The sequence below is a fragment of the Nyctereutes procyonoides genome, unplaced genomic scaffold (assembly GCF_905146905.1).
Source record: "Nyctereutes procyonoides isolate TBG_1078 unplaced genomic scaffold, NYPRO_anot_genome, whole genome shotgun sequence".
NCBI classification, from domain to species: Eukaryota; Metazoa; Chordata; class Mammalia; order Carnivora; family Canidae; genus Nyctereutes; species Nyctereutes procyonoides.
In genome coordinates, this window is record NW_026575146.1 from 24,334,846 (window position 1) to 24,359,460 (window position 24,615).

The 24,615-nt window shown below is 38.3% G+C and overlaps 1 protein-coding gene across 1 annotated transcript in view; it reads left to right on the plus strand.

Moving 5' to 3' along the window:
- Nucleotides 1-24,615, plus strand: part of SLC35F1 (solute carrier family 35 member F1) — a 384,841-nt gene that overhangs the window by 95,198 nt on the left and 265,028 nt on the right. The gene's annotated exons all lie outside the window — the stretch shown is intronic.

Below are 24,615 nucleotides of genomic sequence, written 5' to 3' on the forward strand. Positions count from 1 at the left end.
AGAAAGAACAAATTACTTTGCATTTTTGAAGTGAGCACTTTTTTCATAGCATGAGGTCTTAAAAAATGATGTTCGTATTGTAATGTTAACAACACAGTCCACAGCATGCATGGACTTTTAAGAAAAAGTAAGGAATCTGGAAGGAAGGGATTTCCATAATATTATATGTCTCAGTATTATCAGAAGTGATATCCTATTACTTCTAACATCCATGACCAGGATGGGGAGGAAGAAGCAGCAGAGGCCAAAGAAAAGGAGAGGAAAACAAGGAGGAAATGTGTAGTTATTCATTTACTTAGTGAGACTTGTGATACTTTTTGCCTTGTACGAAACTTAGCAACTGTCATTTCAAGGATCTTCCTCCTAAATTGGAAGCAACTGTCATTTCAAGGATCTTCCTCCTAAATTGGAAGCTCTCGCAGGAGACAGCAGGTGGGGACAGGAAAACAACAAGAAAAAAAAGTAAATAGAAGAAAAGACCCTCTGGCTCCATGACTGCGAGAGTCTTCGTGGCAACTGCAACGGAAGGATTGGCAGGCTGTTGGCCGACCTTTCCCAGTCTTGTCCTAATCTGGCAAACCTTAGCTGAGACGCCATGCTTGGCGTGGGGGCCCAGCGTCACTGGAGGATCCTGCTGCTCCTGTACTTACTTGGACTTGCTAACTTGCTAAGTGGTTCCTGGCAAATCGCTTAACCGCCCTGAAGTGAGATGCAGCTTCACCTCATTAGCTGTCTGTAATTGCAACAAGAATGGTGAGATCTGGCAGGAATGCAGAATTTGGAGGTAGCTGCCATTTTACAGGTGTTTTTACTCCATATCATCACTCATTAATAACATGTCCAACTGCCAGAATGGAAGTGAGTGCTGCTGTTCCAAACTGTCAAGCACCCCACTTACGTGTAAAATCTTCTATGTTGTTCACAGTAGAAGCTGCAAGTTTTGTATGTAGCATCTTTAGCCAAAGCCAGCCTCCTCTGGTGGTTACTTAGAATTTGGATAGATGTGATTTTTTTCTTTAAATTTTTGAGCAGTTAGTTCATTTAGTGCCACGGTAATCATGAAGGCCAGACCCTTCTTGGAGTTGGGTTCTTAATGTCTCCTCCACCCCCTCATCCAAGAACAGCACTTAAATATTAATAACATCACTGGGAAAGCATGGCAGCTATTTCCCTGTTTTCTGCAGCTCAATGAAGAGCTGTTCAGTGCGGACCCCACTGCTCACCCTTCATGAATGGATGTGATTGTGAAGAAACCATCTCCTACTAAGCCAAGACGTGACAGTGTGAACAAAGGGTGATTTTTTGCCTGATGTGATGAGCTCACCCCAGGGCCCATGTGGGGACTTTGAAGCTCATCCAGGTGCCAGCTTTCTGTGTATATGACATTCTTGGGAGAGCTTTGGAGACTGGGCAGCAGGCCTTGGAACACTGATCTGCAGTGTATGCATTGCAAGGTCAGATGGGGTAAGATGTCATAATTTCTATTTAGGCTGAATTTCCCTGAGAGGAGACATACTTCCTTTATCCTGAGTGAAGGAAAACCACAACATTTTCAGTTCAGTCAAATCAATAAAATGGCAAGATGTTAAATAAATTTGTATAATTATTTTCTGGGGTGGCTATGTCTATAGAGAAGAAAATGCATTTCTCCCTTTCCGTACCTGCCGCATCTTCTGTGAGGTTGTGCTAATGCCTAGAAGAAATGTGACCAAGAAACCAAGTTTGGCATAGCCACTTGAAGCTCTCATGGAATCAGGTTTGATTCACATGATATCTTAGAACCACTTTGATCACTGTGTATAACACACAGGAACAAAGCAGACACTCAGTATACCTTACCCACTATTATGAAGATCTCAAAACATGCACTACAGGGGATCCCTGGGTGGCTCAGCGGTTTAGCGCCTGCCTTTGGCCCAGGGTACGATCCTGGAGTCCTGGGATCGAGTCCCATGTTGGGCTCCCGGCATGGAGCCTGCTTCTCCCTCTTCCTGTATCTCTGCCTCTGTATCTCTCTATGTCTATCATAAATAAATAAATAAATAAATAAATAAATAAATAAATAAATCTTTAAAAAAAAAACCAAAACAAAACATGCACTACAGTTGGAAGGCTATCAGGATTCCCAGAAGGGTGTCCTCCTTGTGGGTTAGAGTGGTTTGGGAGGATTTCATTGGTGTACACCTAACATTGGGCTCTTAATGGCCTGTGAGAAGTGGTGGGCCCTAAATGTACAATAAATCCATGGGATGCTAATCGTGGTAATGTTTTGAAAACAAGAATTGGGAGACACAGAGATGGTATACTGGGAATAATTGAGACACGCAAATTTTGAAACCCACACTCAACACTTGTCACTTCTCATGTCATCTCCTTAAAACCCAGTTGTCATTAGCTATCTTTTGGGGTGGGTGTCGTCAGGACAGGAAGCAGCGTTGGATTTTCCTTGAGGCTGGGGCTGTGGAGGGCTGTGGGAGCAGACATTGAAGCCAGCTGAGAGCCACAGGAGCTGCTGTGTCCCTCTCAGGGAGATTCAGAGTGACACAGAATCTGAAGGAAGCAGAAATGGAGATGTAGCCACATGTCACAGAGCAACTGTTCAGACCCACAGAGGTGATAAAAATGGACTAAGAATCAGTGAGAGGGTATCTTGGTTTCCTCAGGCACCAGCCTCCCTGTGAGGCCCATGCATATGGGCTGGAGGGTATGGGATAATCAGGGAGATCAGACTGGCTTAAAGACCAAATTGTAGGACAGACACTTGCCTAGAAATTCTGGCACTAAAACTGGAGACTTTCCATGTCCTGGTTGATCCACAGTCTAACTTTCTCTACTTTTAGTTCTCTCTGCTTCTTTTCACCCATTCACACCAGCTGAGCTTGTATTCTCGGTGTTCTCCAGAAACATGGTTTTCTAGTTTCTAGTCTTTTATTTATAGCCAGCCTCAATGCTCAGGGGTCCGCCCAAATGAAAAGTCCTTGTTTCTCCAGCAGGAAATAATAACATCCCCCCCCCCCCGAATTCCTTTAAGACAAGCCCCTCCCACCCCATTCCCACACTTCTCTGTTAGACCAAAAACTCCTTAAGGGCCAGGACTATATACTAATACATTTTCATCTATGGCAAGGGTTTTCAGATATAGTCGATGGCTCTCACAGAGCCCTGAACACCTAGGAAATCCAGATACTTGCTAAATAAGTTTGTATGTACTTTTTTGGAAGATGATTTACAAAAACTAATCTAATTCCCTGAAGATGTTTTTATCAAGGAAACCACCACATGCATGGTCACCCCTGCCTTTTGAGATCTATGTGACATCAAAAACATGTACCCATTCTCCTGTTTCCTATTCAGTGAGTTCTACTACTTGAGAATCAAGTTTTCTTTAAGATTTTATTTATTTATTCATGAGAGACAGAGAGAGGCAGAGACATAGGTGGAGGGAGAAGCAGGCTCGCTGTGGGGGTCCCGATGCGGGACTCGATCCCGGATCCTGGGATCACATCCTGAGCCAAAGGCAGATGCTCAACCACTGAACCACCCAGGCGTCCCGAGAACCCAGTTCTTTCCTGGCACTTTCCCACACCTTACTCTTGGAATCACTGCATTCCTTCTGTAACCCCAGCCTTCATATTTTCTCCCTAAGTCAGCCTCAGCACATCAGGCCTCCAGGCCCCTGTGTCTGGCTGAGTGTTTTTATAGCTATGACCATCACCATTCCTGCTTCTTTTATGTCATTTCACTCCTTGGAGTCAACGGTGTGCCTAGTGTTTACTGTTCCATGCTGACTGCAAGGAAAAAAGTCATTCATTATGTAATATTACTTCCCACAGAACTGCTAATGTACGTAAGGGCTAGGGAATCTGAATTCTGTAAGAAGCCCATTACACATTTAAAAATGTTATTTTGTTCAGTCTGGTTGATCAGAAAAGGTGGGAGGATGAAATAACACAATTTATGTCCTATTCTTTTTAAATGGAATAGAATTCATTTCTTAAATCAACATTTTAGGGTTAAACTGCAAATATTCTTTGTTCAAGAACTTCTGTTTTTATAGAATGACATCGGTTCCAAGCCATTGTGTGACGATGATTGGTGGCGTCAGTGCCTGCACCATGTCTGGTGGTTAATATTTGCTTAGTGCTTGAATTAATCAGCATTGGATTCTTTGCTGGTGTCCTGGGTTCTCATCCCTGAGAGATTTTTTTTTTTTAAGACTTACAATAGTGCTTTCAAGGCTAAAAGGCGTGCCTTCTAATGAATATTTTCAAAAAGAAAAGGCTCCAAACTGTTCCTCCACAATCCCCCACCTCAAAATTTCTACCTTTATCATTATTAACAACAAAGAAGTCCCCCAACCCCAGACCACGCTTGTGGTGAAGCTGCAAAGTTGTTTTTAATGTGACGGTGGTTCAAGATACCAGATGGCAGCTGACTTTGTCTCCTCGCCCCCGTGTGAAACCTAGAAGCTCACAGGCTTGCTTAGATGATGGGATTTGTGGAATACCTCCTTCCCTCCCACTGTCTTTCCTTCCTTGGAATATTTCTAGAAAAGTTAAAGTAGCTTCAAGAGCCCATCCAGGAGAGAGAATAGAGACTCAATGTCTTGCTTTGTTTGACTCACTCTAGAATGAACAGAAACTGTTAGTGTTCTTCTGAATGTTGTCTGACGTGGGTGTAGGCTACATCCAATGGCCACTGCAGGAGGAGTCTCCGGGGCCTTTTTCCCTGAGCCTGGAGCCAAACTGCAAGCAGGATGTGATCTAGGGTGTGGACAGAGGGCAGGCAAGTCCATACTTGACTGGGTGCCATTGTCTTGGTGCTCAATTTCCCAAAAAGAAACAATTCTCCTATTTTTTCCTTTTTTTTTTTTTTTTGGTGTGTGTTACATTCAACATCAAAAGCAACCCAGGGTAGGGAATGTGGCTTCTCACTGGGGACCTCTCAGCAGCGCTTCCCTGGAATTCGTAGCAGGTTCATCTGTTCTTGGGCTACCATTCTTTAGCTACTGGTGACTGTGGTAGTCAGTGGGTAGCAAAAGCTCAACTTGAAATAGAGAGTGCTCTTCTAAATAATATAGCAACTTGGCAACTGCATGAGCTCGTACTAATTATGTTTCTGTCACTCATCTGTGGTAGATCTTTTGTGGCTCTTGTATAAAATAGCTTCAGGGTATTATTTCTGCACACTTATGTAAGCTCTGCTCATTAAATAAAGTGCTTGAAGTTAAGTTCCCTTTTTATTTTGTTTTCTAAGATCATCATAATAAGAGAGGGACTGGACTGTAGTGAGCCCTTCTTGTTGAGTAGTTAATGGCAACTTGATATAAGATCAATTTTTAAAAATGCATAAAGAAGTCAATGGGGCTTATCATTACACTTTGCTTTTCAAGTCCTCCAGCATTAGTCCAAAGAGCCACAGTGGCAGTTCATACCATGCTTCATAAGTGGTCATTATCAGAATCTAGATTCTTTAAGTGGAAGGAGTATTAGACTTGTAATCAAAGGACAGACTTTATCATTTACTAGCTGCATAAATCCTTCAATTTCTCTGAGCTTCTCTTCATCATTTGAAACTGGGCATAATAGTTTTTACTTTACAGGGTTATTATGAGAATAAATGACTCTTTTGGTATGTTGATTCCTTTGTGTCTATCCAGAGCACTTTGTAGATTGGCAGATTATACACATCTCTGTTGTTGTTGTTGTTGTTGATGATGATGATGCCAAACTGCTTTGGATAGGGATATTTTAAACATGCCTTTCTATGTAAACTAAGGCTTTCATGTTTTGGGATATAGACATATGGTTTTATAGGAATCTTTGAATGTTCCTCTTAATAAAAATAATGATAATGAGCAACAGTGTAAAGCAAAATCTCCTCCAGAAAGTCTCATGCTCTCTTACTGACCCCATGGAGCTAGCTGGTGATGTGTGGCTAATGGGCCCCGTTGCAGCTGCATGGTGTCCAAATGTGTATTGTTAAGCTATGCTACACACATCCTAGTTTGATTGACCTTTACTGACTCCTTCTCAACTTGGGCAGTTTTGAGGACATTCCAATTCACATGCCACAGCAGAGAATTCCAATTTGCTTTGTAACAATAGCACTTGATGAGGACTGTCACAGCAGACATAAAATCATTTAAAACAATTTCAGTTGAATGTGTCAGGTCAAACAAAACCAATGGAATTGCTGCCTCCACGTATCTTATTTCTTACCATGAAAGACAATGGTTTTCATCTTTTGCATGTATAAATTTATAACATGGCTTCCATAATGTGAAACTGACCAAGGTTTATTACTCCCCAGTACTGGATTTGAGCAAATACAGTTTGATATTAGAATGGATATATTGAAATATATGGTGCATTTGGTATTTTACATTGTCAGTACATCATTTTATCCATAGGTACATATATTTTTAATATAATAAGTACATAAATCCTTAGCTGATATTTTCAGTGCCAAATAACATGTTTGTAGTGTGACCATTTAAATGCATCTCCTGTATATGTGTTAGTAAAGAGTAATAAGATATAAATATAGAAATTGATAGTTGAAGCAAGTTAGATTTCTTTTTACTCTGAAGAGTTGTATTGAATTGGTACCGTCAGAAAATAATTAGCACCTATTATGTGTTGAAACATTCTTATACATATATTATGAATTGGGGAAAGGAGAGAAAGTTCTGAAAATTTAATATTACTTTTAGGCACAAATTACTCTTTTATACATCTTTCCAATAGCTCCATAGTTCTTGATTCATATTCTGTAATGCACAGAATAATATATTATCCTAAGTGACTCTAACCTCATCCATTTTAAGTCCCTTATTTCAGATGGAATCCCTTGGGCAACACTAGTGGGGAAAATGTAGGTGTATTTTTATGTAATAGTTGGATGGTGGTGATATTGTCCGATTGGTTGCTATTTGTCTTCCGTGAAGAGTCATTTGAAGAAAACACTCATCCTATTTGTATTGTAACCTTTATCATGATGGATTTAGCTCACTATAATGCATTTTTTTTTCCACTGGAGAGTGTTTTTAAACCTGTTAGACAAATATCACAGCATTTGAAATGATATCAGAGACTGGCCTCTGGCACATCTGAAGATTGAATGAAAGCAGACATATTTCTTTGTCTTTTAAACTAGCCCTAATGAGTCCTTATAGTGTCTCCATTTTTGGTCCCTTTCTTCGAGACATCATCTTATTAGGACATATCATGCTATAATTATTATATTGAATAAAACTCAACACCAATTGCCTCCTATAGGCTGCACAGTCAGTTTGCTATCTGCTTCTAACCACTGGGCTGCAAGTTGGACTCTTCTGACTGCTAATTATGTGCCAAGTGTTACAGGGTTACCTGAACAAGATGTGACGTGGTGCATAACCTCCCAAAATACACCAGATGATTGGAAAGTAAAGGAAAATGACCACATAGGAAACATTGAGAACATAAGTGCTGGACCAGGATAGAGGAGGTCGAGCCCAGGGAAAAGGGGATGGATCTGGATTAGAGTATTGAATTACTGAATTTTCAAATGTGCCAGCTAGAAATTTCAGTCCCCTCTGAGTATAGATGCAGACACTGAAGTCATTCATCTGGCTATAAACAGCTACTTTGGGTAGAGCAAGGATTAGCATCATGTCTCTAATTTAGGGTCAGGAGTTATGGATGTAAAACTTGAGTTGGTTCCAGAAGAAAAGATTAATAGAGAGGAGAGCATAGATGAACTCGTGTCCATAACTGACAGAGGGCAGGGGTAGGGGGAATATGATTGAGCCCTTTCTGTGTAAGCTGAGAATTTTGAACTAGTATGGTGAAGAGGCTGTACACAAAGGAATACTACAGGTTTCCACCACTGTTGGAAAGTAGAGCATCACTCTGAAACCTTTCTGAGATGAAATGGCATAACGTCATGAAGCAATTACCATTCATTTATATGGAAAAATTCTTGAGCATTCCCAGACCCCCCCAAAAAATAATCTATTTTAGGCTTTTCTGATACCTTGGGACATATCTTGCTAATGAATGCACAAAATAAATCAAGATGAAGCACAGATGCTCACAGACATAGTTCAAAGCTAGGGTAGCTTGATGCTGATACGGAGTGTAGTTCCAGGAGAAAGAGCTTGGCGGTGGCTGCTCTTACTGCTCAAGGTGTACACTGCCTCTGTATATTGAATGCTGAATGATATTTTCGCCACTCAATTCTTTTCCTAAAAGCAGAAGTCCTCCTTGGATATCTTTTGGTTAGTGAAAACAGGTGCTAGTGTAGTTCTTCTTCAAAGTGAAGTGACATAACTCATGCTTTCAAAAAGTGCCAGATGTCTAGCCTAGGAAATAAATTTGGATAGGCCTGTGAGGAGGAATTGCAGGGAATCCTTGACAGTAAAATAGAAACTTATTGACTTCATGAAGTGGGAAATAGATGATTATTACAGGTGTGTGTGTGTGTGTGTGTGAGAGAGAGAGAGAGAGAGAGAAATAACAGGAGACTCATTAAGAAAATCAGTCTGAGTGCTGTACTTAAAAGTATTTGGAGAGCACAAGGGTAGGGCCTGGAGACTAGCTGAGGAATTGCTGCTATAATTTAGTTAGAGACCTAGATTCAGGAGAAGTGGTGGCATTGAGGATTGAGGTGAAAGGACAAATCTGAGATTTGTTTTTGAAACAAACAGTGATTGGATTGTAGAGAAATTGAGTATGGAGGATAACGTGGAGGAAAGGATCAAAGATGACTCATAGTGTCGTACTTCAGGATGCTGTGGATGGGATGTTGAAAAGAGAGAACCATTTTAGAATCTGTGAGCAGCTAAAACCTTCTATCCAGCACATGGAAAGGAATTTCTGCAGCAACCAGCATAGAGAGTCCTGAGTAAATCAGAAACCTGAACCCCCCCATGACCTCTGGAGGCTGAGTTCAGAGCTCCCACAGTATCATACTTCTGCCACATTCTGTTGGTCAAAGCAAGTCACAAGCTTGGCCCGCAGTTGGGGGGGAAAGAAGTAGACTCCCCTCTTGAGGGGAGGGGAGGATTGACAAAACCGTATTGCAAAAAAGCATACATATAGGGGTGGGAAGAACCTGTGGCATTTTTGTTTTCCATGTGTTATAGAACATGATCAGATTTTTAAATAAAATCTTTATGACTACAGCATGAAAATGCTTTTGATGATCATGAAGAAAATTTAGACTGGAAACATGGGTACCAATTAGGATGTTATCGTGGTAAACTAAGAGCATAGTTATGGGTGTATTAATTAAAGCAATGGCAAGAGGATGAACAAGCATGAAAAGATGCAAATAAACATTAAGATGACAACACCTGGAAATGAAGTTGGTGTGGAGGAAGGTCGAGGACCGTGTTTCTTGTTTGGACAATGAAAGGAAAGTGATGATAGTCGCTGAAGCAGGGAATACTGGATGAGCAGCAGGCTTGAACACGAAGGTGAAGACCACTGTTTGCGTAATGTTGAGTCTGAGAATCCTGGAGGACATTTATGAAGAAACAGGCAAGGGTCTCACCTGAGGATGAGAGGGAAGAGTGATAGAGTTTTAAGGAAACTGGTGAAACAGCTGTTGTTGAGAAGGGAGGGGGAGAGGACTGGGAAATATGGGGATCATGGCCAATATTGGGCAGAGAATGGAAAACAGGAATGTGGGTGGCTCAAAGCTACCAGGTTGGACAATTTTTTCTAATAATACTCAGCCATTTTTATAGAGGCATATTCCTATAGGGAATTTTGTGGATCAGTCATAACATCCAGCAGGTAGTTGGTTAAATGTCTTTACTCAATGTGAGGAATAGAATGAAGATAGAAATTTCTCTGAAGATCCAAATGAGAGATGTTGAAAGCAATGGTCAGAACCAGCAACAAAATATGCTGGACTCAATGCAAAATAAGAATGTGGAACCTCTTGTTCAAAAACTATGAAGTTCAGGGATGCCTGGGTGGCTCAGCGGTTGAGGGTCTGCCTTTGGTTCAGGGCATGATCGTGGAGACCCGGGATTGAGTCCCACATCAGGCTCCCTGCATAGAGCCTGCTTCTCCCTCTGCCTGTGTCTCTGCCTCTCTGTGTGTGTGTCTCTCATGAATAAATAAATGAAATCTTAAAAAAAAACTATGAAGTTCAAATGATGACAAGAAAGCTATAAGCTGGGGCACTGGGTTGGCTCAATGGTTGACCATCTGCCTTTGGCTCCAATTATGATCCTGGGGTTTTGGGATCAAATCCCGCATCAGGCTCCCCATAGGGAGCCTGCTTCTCCCTCTGCCTGTGTCTCTGCCTCTCTGTGTGTCTCTCATGAATAAATAAAACCTTAAAAAAAAAAAAAGAAAGCCATAGCCAACCTGGGTGTCCTTCTGAGTGTGTCACCCTGTATGACTGTGCATGTCACATGCTCATGAAGCTGGCCTGGCAATGAGGAGAATCTAGAGACTGAGGAGAACACAGTTCACTGAGTAAAAATTTTTCCTCCTCTTCTTTTGTCACACACATAAATAACTAAGGTAATACAAGTGATGGTTGCTAGGGAGGTGGTGGGCATAGAAGAAATGTGGGGGCATGATATATTTAAGGCCTGACCCTCACTATTTGAATATGGACAGGCTGATCTCTGCGGTCTCAAGTCCTGTATCAGAGTATCTGGTCTGTGACAGCCTTGGTGAGTTCTCAGGCAATATTAATATTAAGGTTATTATCTTAAGCATAGTTTTCCTACAATTCTGTTTTCTATCAAACATATTAAGCTTTCTCCCTCATCCTTTTTCCTTCTCTCTGAATCTTTCTGAATTCTGGAGTCGTGCTATGGAGAGGCTGCTCTCTAGTTTTGGAAGACTTTTCCCAGAAAGAAGGGAGAAGGAAAAAAATTTCAAAATCAAAGTTGTGTTAGGAGTGCTGGCCCCAATGAGTCATCTCTTGTGCAGGACAATTTCTGGCTCAGAGATAGGAACTCCCATTCCTATTTCTGTGAATTTCAAAGTCGGCCCTCAATTGAGGGGCTGCGGGGTTACTGGGGAATCATCCTCGCCATACTTATTTGAAAGGCAAATTGTGAAATTAATACTCAGACTTTAGAGTTTTTTATAGGTGGAGTGAGTTTAGAGGTAAGTGATTGTGAATTATAATGTTTTCATTTTATAAATGAGAAATCTGAGGCCCAGAGCTGTGATTTGCTCCAGACAGTCAGCGAGGAGATGACTTGAGAGGTCCTAGAGGATCACTCGTACAGCAGCTGAGCAGGCTCCACTGTCTTCCTTCCTAAAAAACAACCAGCCAAACAGAAAAACAACCCTTCCCCAGTCCTTTTGACTACACTATCTCCAATACAGATATAATTTATTCAAGAAAGCTCATTAAGATAAAAAAAAATAGCTTACAATTTTAGCAATGGAAAATGCCTAAGACCTTAGCAGCATCAAATTTCTTTTCAGTTTATTTTAGAAGCAGAGTGGTGAAAATTAAGAACATAAAGCATTTTTTTCCTAATAGCCCAATATAGTGTCTCTTTATTTGGAATGGGGAAAAATAAAAGAGAAATCAATAATTTCTTCAAGTGGAATTTGTTTTCGATAAAGCTGACCACAGGGTGAATTTCTGTAAATAAAGTCCTACATTTTTCACTGGCTTTCAATATAAAGTTGTATTACCTCTTGATGAACTTAAGGGAAAGGAAATCATATGCAATAAGTTTAAAATTATGCATTTAAAAACAACAATCTTAGAGTAAATATTAAAACTACTAACTTTATTTGTATTTGGAGGCTTCATCTGCAACAATTACTCTGAGCTAAAATGTGTCAGGGATGTGTTTCTCTGTAGGGCATATCTCCTGTGATATCACTTATCTCTTTATTGCCTAGAAATATTTCTTGTTTTCAGGATAACTTTTTAACATTTGAAATTTGTGTATCTAAAAAATAAATAAACTTCTAACTTCAGACAGTTTTAGCTTTCCAGAGAAATTGCAAAGATGGGTTCCCATTTGCTCCACACTCAGATTCCCCTATTGTTGACATCCTACAACTGTATGCTACAGTTAATGAACCAGCAATTGTACATTATTATGAACTAAACTCTATCCTTTATTCAGATTTCCTTAATGTCCATTTTCTGTTCCAGACTCCTGTCCAAAATGGGATATAATTGTAGTTGTCATGTCTCCTCAGACTCCTCTCAGTTGTGGCAGTTTCTTAGACTTCAGTACTTATTTCTGATGATCTTGACAATTTTAAGGAGCACTGGCCAGGTATTTTGTGGAAGGCTTTTTACTCTGATTTGTCTGATGTTTCTCTCATGTTTAGACTGGGGTTGTGTGTTTTGGAGAGGAAATGTGCCATTCTCATCACATTATATCAAAGGTACATACTATCAATGTGACTTGTCATCCTTGATCTTAATCTTCATCAGTTGGCTGAGATGGTGTCAGATTTCTTCCTCTCCTGTGTCCATACAGTACTCTTTGGAAGGAAATCACTCTGAACAGGCTACTTTAGGAGTAGGAGTTATGTTCCACCTCCTTGAGGGTGGAGTATCTTTATAAATTATTTGGAGTTCCCCTGCATGGGAGTGTCTGTTGACTTCCATTTATTTACTCAATCATATAATTGTGTCAGTATGGACTCATGGATATGTATTTTATATTTTTGGTTGTAATCTATATTGCTTTATTTATTTTGTTGCTCAGTGTTTTAGCTTTGGCTGTTGGGAATTTCAGTTAAATTTGTGTATAGTTAACCTAATAATTTTCAAACAAGTATGATGCACTTTTAATAGACACCAGAATATATCTTCTAGTTAGAGTGAGTCTATTACCTTGAAATAAAATAGAGATCAGTAAAATTTTCAAATGGGCCATTTCCTGTGATTGCACCAAATTCTCTATGAGAGCACCAAATGAAGTCTAAATTTAATTTTTCAGTCATTCAACACATGTTTATTGGGTACCTGTTTTTTCAAGGCCCTCTGCATGGTGCTGTGGGAGGTGGTATGACTCACACACAGGCTCCAGGCTCCAGCAGCTTGTGAGGCAGTAGGTGAATTATGTCAGTACCCATTTAAATATAGTAGAGAAATTTAGAAAGTGTAAGAGAGAAGCAGATAAAGGGCAATGGCAGTTTGTGAAATGCAGAGAACACTTTCAGTCCTGAGGATGTTTGAAAGGATCCTGAACTTCCTAGTGTCTGAGATGGACCTTGGAGGGCAGAAAGCATTCTTATTTCAGATGTGATGAGCTGGAGGATGGCAAGACCTGTGCGGAGAGTGCAATGAGCAGAACGCGGAGGCGGGAAAAATCACCCTGGGGGCAGGCAAGTGTTCAGTGCAACTGCTGATTTCAGTGTGGATTTATAGATAGTTTTTTAGTTTAAGTGGGCAGTTATACTTCTCTTATAGATGGAGTTCAATTTTAGCTTATGATTTTTTTTAAAGGAAAGAAGTTTATCCGACTTTAGAATGTATTATTAGGAATATTGACATCATTCTTGTTGACCTTGCTCAATTTCTTGTTTTGTTAATAATCTCATTGTGGGTCCTTGGGTTGTTGAAATTTTGTATTGTAAATTTGTACTCCTATTTTTGCAGCAGGAAACTTTCAGACTCAGTCTTAAACTTGTTTTTATTATTTGCAAGATTTAAAAGTGTGTCATTAAGCCGATACTGAGAAATTATTTTCAGTCTGAAGATGATTGGGGAGAGAAGTTAACAGAGAAGTTGAGATAAGAAAAATAAAATATTTGCTTTCTCTTTTCTGTTTTTTTTTTAAGTCTTGATTTCTTTAAAGTTAGGTTTGTGAAGGTATTAACGTATATGCAAGAAAATTCACCCTTTTTAGGTAAGCAGTTTAATGAGTTTTGACAAATGCATCCAATTGTGTGACCATCACCATAGTTGGGAGATACAGTACATCTGATCACTCTAGAAGGTTTTCTGGTGCCCTTTTAGTCAATCCCTTTTCCTACCACCAGCCCCTGGCAACTCCTGATTTGATTTCTGTCTTTGCTTTATCTAGAATGAAATAGAGTATACATAGGATCATACAGTATGTAGCCTTCTATGTCTGGCTTGTCTTAGCCTAAAGCTTTGAAATTCATCCTTGTTGACACATGAATCAGCAGTTTATTTCTTTTTATCACAGAGATTTTTGTTCTATTGTCCACCCTTTCACCAGGTGATGGACATTTGTGGGTTTCTAGCTTTCAGCAGCTGTGTGAAAGTTGCTCTAAGCATTCATATGTGGGCCTTTGCCTGGACATATTTCCTTTCATCTGTGGTAAATACATAGGAGTGGAATTGCTGTGTCATATGGTAAATGTTTGTTTAAGTTGGTAAGAAACTGCCATGCTGCTTTTCATGGTGGCTGTACTCTTTTGTGCTCACGAGCATGTATGAGAGTTCTAGTTCCTCTACATCTCACCATGTACTCTTGGTGTGGTCAATCTTTGTAATTTTCACCCTTCTTGTAGGTGTGCCATGGCATTTCATTGTAGTCTTACTTTGTTGGGGACGCCTGGGTGGCTCAGTTGGTAGTCTTACTTTGCTCTTCCCTAATAAGTTAATGACATTAAACAGCTTTACATTGGCTGATTGACCATCTATATCTCTTTTTTGGCAAGGTGGCTGTCAAATATTTTGCCCTCCTTTTTGTTTTATGATTAAATTTGGGTTGTATCATTGATTGGACTATAAGAGTTTTTTATATATTCTAGATACAAGTTCTTTTCCACATATGTGTTCTGCAGTTTTTTTCTTCCCAGTCTGTGGTTTGTCATTTTAATCTCTTAACAATGATTTCTTTAAAAGAGCAAAAGCTTTTTGATTTGATAAAGTCCAATTTATATTTTTTTCTTTTATGGTTCACACCATAAAAGTGCCTTTAAGAATTCTTTGCCCAACCCAAGCACATCACAGAGATTTTCTCTTATATTTTCTTCTGGAAGTTTTATTTTTAGGTTAAAGATTTATGTTTAGTTTTGTGGTACATTTTGAGTTAATTTTGTTTAATGTGGTACAAAGTTACAGTTTTATTAAAAATTATTTTAATTCCCAGGTTTTATTTCAAATGTAAATCCCAAGATACGCCCTGGAATTTTAAATTTTCTTATATACAACAGCTGGCTCTATGGTGTTAATGCATATAGTAGAGTTTGACTGTAATATACCAACTGGGAGACAAAACTCCTTAAAAGATAAATGTTTCTGTTTCCTTTGTGTGCTTTTTTTTCTTTTTTCTTACTGTAATCAACATCAATGAAACTTTCTCTGTAAAATTGTTTCTATTTTTCATTTTCAGTCTTTTCCAAAAGACTGGGAAGCTCTGGAGAGAGTCTAGTGAGATCAGTGAAAATAAGTCAGTGGAGAGATAGCAGGGGGTGCATGGAAAACTGAAGGAAGTAGAGATGACTCACACAGTAGAATAAGCAGGTAGATGCAGGAATGAAGCATGTACCTTGAGAAGTCTGGCTGGGATACATAGGACAAATGAGGAAGGAGGAATGGTTGGTAGCAGAGCCGCCACACTGAGGCAGGGGGTTGGCTAGTGTTGTTTTTATATTCCACAGGTGGAAGAAAAGAAGAGGGATGGGAAGGGGGCTAAAGAACAAAGTCGCCATCTGAGAGAATGTGCAAAGGATGAGAACACTGATGAGGGTGAGGGAGGATGTAAAGGGAAAAAAAACCAGCAGACATGAGGGATAAATTCCAACATTACAAGTCTGGTGGACAGGGAAACGGTATGTCTAGTGGCAGAAGTAAAGGAGTTTGGGATGAAAATACACTTTAAGATGATGAGGATATGTTTTTTTTTTAAAGCTATATTCTTTTGCAAAAGGCAGGCACTGACCCTATCTAAGTTTATCTTTGGAAATATAATTTAGGGTTTGAGTTAGAGTCTTGAAGATAATTACAGAAGTAAAACCTGAAAATACAAGATTGGGGCACCTGGGTGGCTTAGTAGGGGATCAAGCCGTGTGCTGGGTTCCTTGCTCAGTGGGGAGCCTGCTGGAGATTCTCCCTCTCTCTCAGCCCCTCTCCTCACAAAATAAAAGCATAAATTAAATGAAAAAGAAAATATGAGTCTCTCCAAGGAGAAGAAAAGTGAAAGAAGAAAAATAAGACAGGAATTTAACTTCAGGAGGTGCGTACAATTAAAAATTAAAGGACAGATAAGAAAGAACTGAGGGGAAACAGGAGTGTTCAGAGAACTAGCAGAGGCAACAAAACAGGTGGATGGAGATGCTTCAGGAAGAACTTAGATATACAGGGTAGAGATCAAGTAGGAATGAGGATCCACAAAAGGCAGTTATATTTTGTTTATGACTTTGGTGACCTTGAAGAATCATGAGGATAAAGTAAAAAGAATAAGGGAAAAAGGAGCATCATCTTTTAGTGTTTCCCAGCTTGTATGTTTTGACAGCTATTAATAAATGTTACAAGAGTAAATATTATGTTTACAGAAGTTAAAGTCAAAAACACTTCCTTACTGACAAAGTTTAAAATGCCTCTTTTTTTTTTTATGATACCTGACAGCCTCCACCTGCTAGTGCTAATCACTGAGCTCTGAAGAAGAGAACTGTAACATGCAGCTTTTCCTGTGTACTGCATACTGGGCTTTATATCCCTCTTCCTTTGTCCCTTCTAATGAGGGAAGAGAGAAAATAAATACGTTTATAGCATACATCAAGTGTGATGTATTAGGTATAAAAGTAAAGGAAGGGGATACATGTGTTTAGAGGCCAATTTTAAGGGTATTCAGGGGAAGATGATGTATTAAAAGATTAGAAAGAGGTAAAGAAGCAAAACCAGGCTTCCCTCTGGGGTCTCGCATTCCGAATGCAAAGCTGCAGAGGCTGGAGCAGCCTCACGTGTTTGTAGGACAAGAAGGGCAGTATGGAGAGAAGGGAACAGTCTTGGAGATGGGATAAGAGGTTGTATATCTGGGATTCTTTCTGGCAGTGCTTTGGCAGCATGCAATAGCTGGGACTGATGCATTGACTTGAATGATCCAGATTGGGTTTCCTGTCAGTGCCAGCAGATCTTCCACTGTTCCTCCTGATTTCGACCTGTGGTTCATTGCCACAGGAAGAGCCTTGGCCAGAACGCTTTCTACTCTGACCCATTCATTTTTGTGGCTTCAGAGAAATAAGTAGAAGCCAAGGAGAGCATACCACAGTTTAGCTAAGGATGTCCAAAACAGGAGAGGGTTGTTGAGGTTCATCCAGGAGTCTGGGAGCAATAAATGAAGAATGTGAAGAGAAGGTGGGTGGAAAAAACAACCATCCCCTATATTGATGAGTTACACACCAAACAGTCTAATTGCCAGAGATGTTTCCCAACTAGGCCTTATAAAATTAGATATTCCTGTCATACATTTGAAGCTTTCTTCCTGTCTGTATTTTAAGAAGCAGTCTGTTATCTTTAATAACAGTGTTACTCCCTGTCTCACTCTTGGAAAATGTTTGTCCTCTAAGTAGGTCTTAACTTTTTTTCATGATAGCATGTAAAACATTCAAGTCCTTAGAAGTTATTTATTTATTTGCTTTATTTCTTTCTTACTCTCTCTTTTAGAGCAGTTTTAGGTTCACTACAAACCAAGCAGAAACTGTAGAGTATTCCCATATATCCCTGGTCCCCCACACACTCACAACTTTTCCCACTATTAACCCAGAGTGGTACATTTGTTACAATCAGTGTGGAGGTTATTTTTAAATAGGGTGAAATGAAAAGTGAAAAGTTAGTATGTTTTTGAGACAAGTGTGATACAGAATGCATCTGTTCACACACTTATGATTTTTTTGGAAAAGTCAGGTTTTTTCCCCCTGCATTTAACACTTCGTGGTAATTTTTAAGTAAATATATGTCTTAAATTAGAAGTTATTTTTGCATAAAATATTACTTTTTGGGCCAGGTATGAGGTCTACTATAATGTTAGCTAATTTACAGATTATTACTTTTAGCAGAGGTTTCACACAGGTCTGAGGTAGAGGGGATTCCAGGTTCCTGATTGTTTGGATGGACCTGCTGGGAGGTCCTGCTGGAGCAAAAAATTATTATAATAATGGGCTAGTCTAAGGCTGTTTCAAATGGGTACATGATGAATGAATATGTTAAAATCTTATAAAGCATGGTTGTAGTTTTTATCTAAATAGCTATTTGGGAGGAAGTATTTGAGTGCATGTGTGTGCATGTGTGTGTGTGTGTGTAAACTGTTTCACAGTCTATTAAAAATGGGTACTTAATTTAACTCAATAAACCAGAGACATTTTGTTTCTTCCATTATTCATCTTTGTAATTCATCTGAGCAAAAGTTTTTATTCATATTTTAAGGTCTGATTTCTATAACATGGGGAAAAAATGAAAGAGGATAGAAGGAAGAGTAACAGCAGGGTCAGTTTATAGCTGTAATGACCAGAGCAAAGAATAGATGTCCATTTTTTGTTAATTTAATCACTCTATTTCAGAAGCCTCGATTAATGATCTCTATATGTCAGACACTGTGCTTGGGGCTGGACACATGAAAGTGTCACAATCTCTGTGCTCAAGAAAGTGGAGTGAGAATAGATGCCTCAGCTTCAAACATCTCTACCCTTTCTGTCCTGCTGTTTTTCTTCTCTTCCCCTCTGACTGGAGAAGTAATCATAGGAATCAGACCTTAAACAGTCTATATACAATATGGGTTGTTTCTCTCCCAGCCTGATTTAACTGTTACAAGTGATCCCAGTGTAATAAAAATGATTGTTAGGAAGGCTGTTGTTGATGTTTTTTAAAAAAGCTATTTGAGATTATTCAGTCTTTTCCCTAGGCTGTAATTTGTCATCCTGTGCTCCTATAACACAGAACTATTGGCTTTAAAGGTCTCTACTTATTAAATACCTTTCATGAGCCAACTCAAGTTTCTCGACCTTGATTCCTTCAATCTGTATTTTAGGCATTTTAAATCCTTTCCCTTCAATTAAGTTCTTGTGTCTTACAACCATTCCTGGTTGGCTTTTCTCACCTTTTTCAAATTTGTCCATTTCCCCTGGGAACTGGGGCTTGCAGGTAATACACCATTAATCTTCTTTGTCTCCTCTCTTTGGTGACATCTCTGCAACTCAAGTCACTGATTATTTTGGTCACCATGTTGCCTTATGAACATGATTATATTATTCAGCACTCTCATGTACATGTTCCCTCTGTTGGGTCTTCCCTCCACCATTTTTTTTTATCTGATGAGGTAAATAATAGATTCCAACCACTTTATCTAGAAAATACCCTTGGTTGCATTTTGTTGAATAACATTGCATTTTTTTTTAACCTGTAATAATGCTGCTTTCCACTCCTTGTGACAATCTTTCTTATACCTTCTGCATTTAGAACCCAAATAATTATCACTGGCTAAGTAAATATTAGCTAATGCTTTTTTAACACACATTAAGCTGCATATCCTTTGGACTTGGAGATTTTTACATTAACTTGAAAATAGGCAGTTATTTTTGGATGCATTAACAAAACCGCCCAGGCATTATCTTTCCCTAATGTTCAACTGTGTTCGTTTTATTTTAAATATGAGATTTAAGAAGGAGTTTCAATTTGAGAGAAGGATTAACAATTTTGAAACATCCAACTGAGGAAGACAGAAGACTGCAATAAAATCTTACATTTGCATCCTATACATTCACATTAATTTTTTCATTTTTTATCACGAGGTGTGTTATCTTTGATTTAGAATGGTGAGAAATCTCAGGTCCAGAGAAGCACGTAATCCAGTGCAGAATGCAAAGTTAGCTCTAGCAGCAAAAAGTTGAGGAAGATGTGCTAGGCTGATGTAATCATCGTTCCCCACATGGCCTGAATAAAACTATGCTGGAATCATTGAGTCATTCATTGAATAAACATGGAGACCTCTTCTGTAGAACCTATAGGCTCTTTGAGGGCTAGGTTGCCTATCTTGTCCATCATTATATTGTAGATATAATGGTAAAGTGACTCACACATTAAGGCTCACCTACATACTTATTGAATAAATGAATGAATCAGATGCTAAGCAAAGGGTAGAGAACAGGAGGACTGGCATGTGTCTGGGTCTCTGAGCATTTTGCATACCCACTCCTCCCGAGAGTGGAATAATAAAATTGCTTATTGTCATAAACCTGTTAGGCTAACAAGGATAGCAGACTTTTTGTGCAAAGGCCAAAGAGTAAATATTTTAGGCTTTGCAGGCCACACATAGATGATGTTAGTTTTTTTTTTTAAACAACATTTTTAAAATGTAAAAACTGTTCCTTAGCCTGCAGGCAATACAGAAACAGGTCTGAACTGGATCTGACCTGTGGGCTGTAGTATCTCTTCTTTGGAACAAAATGATTAGAAAATTATCTAGAGAATATGTTGATACTATATGTTTCACCCAAGGCTGTATTATAATCAGGTCCTTCGAGGTCTCTCTGTAGCAAAAATCATTTGTGTATGGTCCAAGATTTTGTCACAAGAGTGTGTAGTTATAGGACTCCACTTTTTTATTTTAATCTTACAAATTCATTAAGATATAATTTATTATCTTCTTTTTCAGATTTTGTAGTGGGGTATACTGGCCTTTTAAAAAGAGTTGATCAATATCTCATACTCTCTTATTTTCTGAGAAAGTTGGTGTAAGATTGTCATTATTTCTTCCCTGAATGTTGCTTAGAATTTGTTGGTAAAACCAGTTGGGCCTGAAGTTCTCTTTGGGGAACAATTTGTGATAAGGAATTCAATTTCTTTAATAGATTCAAGGCTATTCAGTTTCTGTTTCTTCTTGTGTCTGCTTTGCTGAGTTGTAACTTTCAAGAAATCTGTCCATTTCATCTGAGTTGTAAAATTGGTTGGCATAAATTTTCTTAGTATTCTTTCATCATCTTATAATGTCTGTAAGATGTGTGTTGACACATCTTTCCCACTGATGCTTTCTCTTCTCCCTCCTTTTCCTAATTCAGTGCAGCTAGAAATTTGTCAATTTTGTTGATCTTTTCAAAGAGCCAATCCTTGGCTTTGTTGATTTTCTCTATTGTTTCCCTATTTTCTGTTCCATTTATTTCTGCTCTTACCTTTGTTACTTCCTTATTTTGAATTTACTTTACTCTTATTTTTTCTAGCTTCTTAAGGTAGAATCTTAAATTATTTAGTTTTTATTTTTTTTTAAATTTTTTAAAATTTATTTATGATAGTCACAGAGAGATAGAGAGAGAGAGGCAGAGACATAGGCAGAGGGAGAAGCAGGTTCCATGCACCGGGAGCCTGACGTGGGATTCGATCCAGGGTCTCCAGGATCGCGCCCTGGGCCAAAGGCAAGCGCCAAACCGCTGCGCCACCCAGGGATCCCTAGTTTTTATTTTCTAATATCAGTATATAAGTTTTCCTTAAAGCACAACTTTAGCTATATCCCATAAATTTTTTTTTGTCATTTAGTTAAAAATATCCTATGATTTCCCTTATGATCTCTATCCACCATTTAGAAATGTGGTTTAGGGCACCTGGGTGGCTCAGTGGTTGAGCGTCTGCCTTTGGCTCAGGCAGTGATCCCGGGGTCCTGGGATCAAGTCCCACATCAGGCTCTCTGCATGGAGCCTGCTTCTCCCTCTGCCTGTGTCTCTGCCTCTCTCTCTGCGTCTCTCATGAATAGATAAATAAAATCTTAAAAAAAAAGAAAGAAAGAAAGAAATGTGGTTTAATTTCTAGATACTTGAGGTTTCATAATACTGATTTTGATTAAATTTGATTGTGGTCAGAGAGCATATTTTGTATGATTTTTATCTTTTCAAATTCTTAAGAGTTGTTTTAAATCCTAGCCTATGGTCTATCTTGGTAAATGCATATATGCATTTGAAAAAAAGGGTATATTCTGCTATTGTAGGATGTAGTAGTCTATAAACATCAGTTAAGTCAAGTTGATTAGTGTTGTTCAGATCTTTTATGTCTTGCTGATTTTTTTTTTTCTGTCTGGTTGTTTTATTACTTGCTGGAAGGAGGTGATAGGCCTCTGTCTATAATTTCCGAATGGCCTGATTATCATTTTAATTGTTAATTTTTGTTTCATGCAGATGAAGCTCTATTATCAAGTACTTACATATTTATAATTGTTTCCTGATGAATTCTGCTTATATCACTATGAAACATCTCTTTTTATGTCTGGTAATATCTTTTGTCTTAAGTCTATTTTATCTGATATTAATATACCACCTTCAGCCTTCGTCTAATTAATCTTTAAATATTATATACTTTTTGATCCTTTATCTTTCAGCCTTTATGTATTTTAATATTTAAGGTATGTCTTTTCAGAGTATATATTTGAATTTTGCTCTTCATCCACTCTGTCAGTCTCTATCTTTTAATTGGAGAGTTTAGACCATTAGCACTGAACATAATCTTAGACATTTTTGTGGTATTGTTTTACCTTTTATCAGTTTTTTTTTTCTGTGTGTTCCCTTCTCTTTGTTCCTTTGTTCTTCCTTTCCTGCCTTCTTTTGGATTATTTCAACATGTTTTGGTATTTGCTTTTAAATTATTTATTGGCTTTTGGTTATATGTCTTTGATTTTTTTTTCCAGTCTACTTAGAATTAATATTGTACCACTTTAGGCAAAATAGGGAAATTTGCAGCCAAATAGATTCCATCATCATGCCCCCCTGCTATTTTTTCATATTACGGTTGCTATATGTATTCCATCTACATATATTGAAAGCTTACTCGAAAATGTCACATTTTTTAATTAAAGCAGTTAGACCATTTTAAAGAATTTAAGTAGTGAAGTCTGTAGTCTTTTATATGTTCAAAGATATTTCCCATTTCTTATATTCTTTCTTTATTGTTAAAGACCAGATTTCTCTCTAATATTATTTCTCTTCTGCCTGAATAACTTTCTTTAGTATTTCTTGTAAAGCAAGGCTCAGAGCAAAAATTTCTTTAGTTTTCCTTTATCTGAAAATGTTAAGATTATTTGAATCTATAGGCCAATTTGAAGAGTACTGCATTTAACACTTATTAAGTCTTCCAAAGAGGGTGGGATGTCTTTACATTTATTTAGGTCTTCTTTAATTTCTTTTAAAAATGCTTTATAGTTTTCAGTCTACATGTATTTTCTTTTGATAAATTTGGTCCTAAATATGGTATTCTTTTTGAATCTATTGTAAATGGAACTGTTTTCTTCTCTTTTCTTTTCTTTTCTTTTCTTTTCTAAGATTTTATTTATTCATGAGAGACACAGAGAGAGAGAGAGGCAGAGACACAGGCAAAGGGAGAAGCAGGCTCCATGCAGGGAGCCTGATGTGGAACTCGATCCCAGGACTCCAGGATCACACCCTGAGCTGAAGGCAGACGCTCAACCTCTGAGCCACCCAGGTGTCCCTGGAACTGTTTTCTTAATTTCATTTTTGAATTACTCTTTTTAGTACATAGGAAAAAATTGTTATGCCTTGTTGTATCCTGCAACCTTGCTGAACTAATTAGACGTAATATATATTTTTTTAGATTCCTTAGGCTGCTCTAGAAAATTATTTTCTTTTGCCTTTATTCCTGAATGATATATTTGTTGTGCATGGAATTTTAGCTTGACAGCATTTTATTTCAGCACTTTAAAAATGTTGTTCTACTGTCTTCTGACCTTCATAATATTTTATAGGAATTCCATGATTAGTCACATATTTATTCCATTTATGTAATGTGTCACTTTTCTCTAGATCTTTTCAAGATTTCTTTATATTAAAAAATATTCAGTTGGTTCTTTTTATAGTTTTTATCTTTCTGTTGTGGTTTTTTTTTTCATTTTTTTCAAGTTTATTTTCCTTTTCTTTATGTAGCGGAATTATAGCACCTACTTTAGTATCTTTGATATGATATCTGAGTCATCTTGGGATCGGCTTCTGTTGATTGCTTTTTCTGTTCAGACTCAGTTTCATATTCTTCTTCCTTTGTATGTCAAGTAATTATTGATTGTACTATGTACATTGTGAATGTTACCCTGTAGAGATTGATGGTTCTGTTATCACCCTTTGAAGAATGTTTTGGTTTCAGTGGGCAATCAATTTGATTACTTCTATCTTGCTCCTTCTCTGTCTTTTTACCCTCCAGGATTCCTTCCCCTGTCTCTGATTCCTGGGGCTCCTTTCTCTGTATCTCTAACTAGAAAGGAGGCAGAGTTTCTATTAGAGTTTTAGCTGTCTACATTGAGCAGCTGCTCTGTGGCTGGGGTCTACCCTCAGGGCAAAGTTGCAAAAGAAAAATATACTTGGGAAGCTAATCTCCATGCTAATTGTCTGCTCTTCTTTGTCCTCCTTCTCCAGTTTATTTTTCAGAGTTCTCAGGTTGGTTGTTGCAGAGTTTATAGGCATAATCAATGTGGAGGGATTGATTGTAATAAATTACATTGCCATGGCAGATCTGGAAATTATGCAGTATACTTTTATTTTTTTTTAATTGTTTTTGTTTAAATTCAGTTTGCCAACATATAGCATAACACCCAGTTCTCATCATATCATATCAAGTGCCCTCCTTAATGCCCTTCACTCAGTTACCCCCTCACACACATCCCCTTCTACAACCTACTTTTATTAATAAAGAAGAAAGTTACTTTTATAAAGAACAAAACAA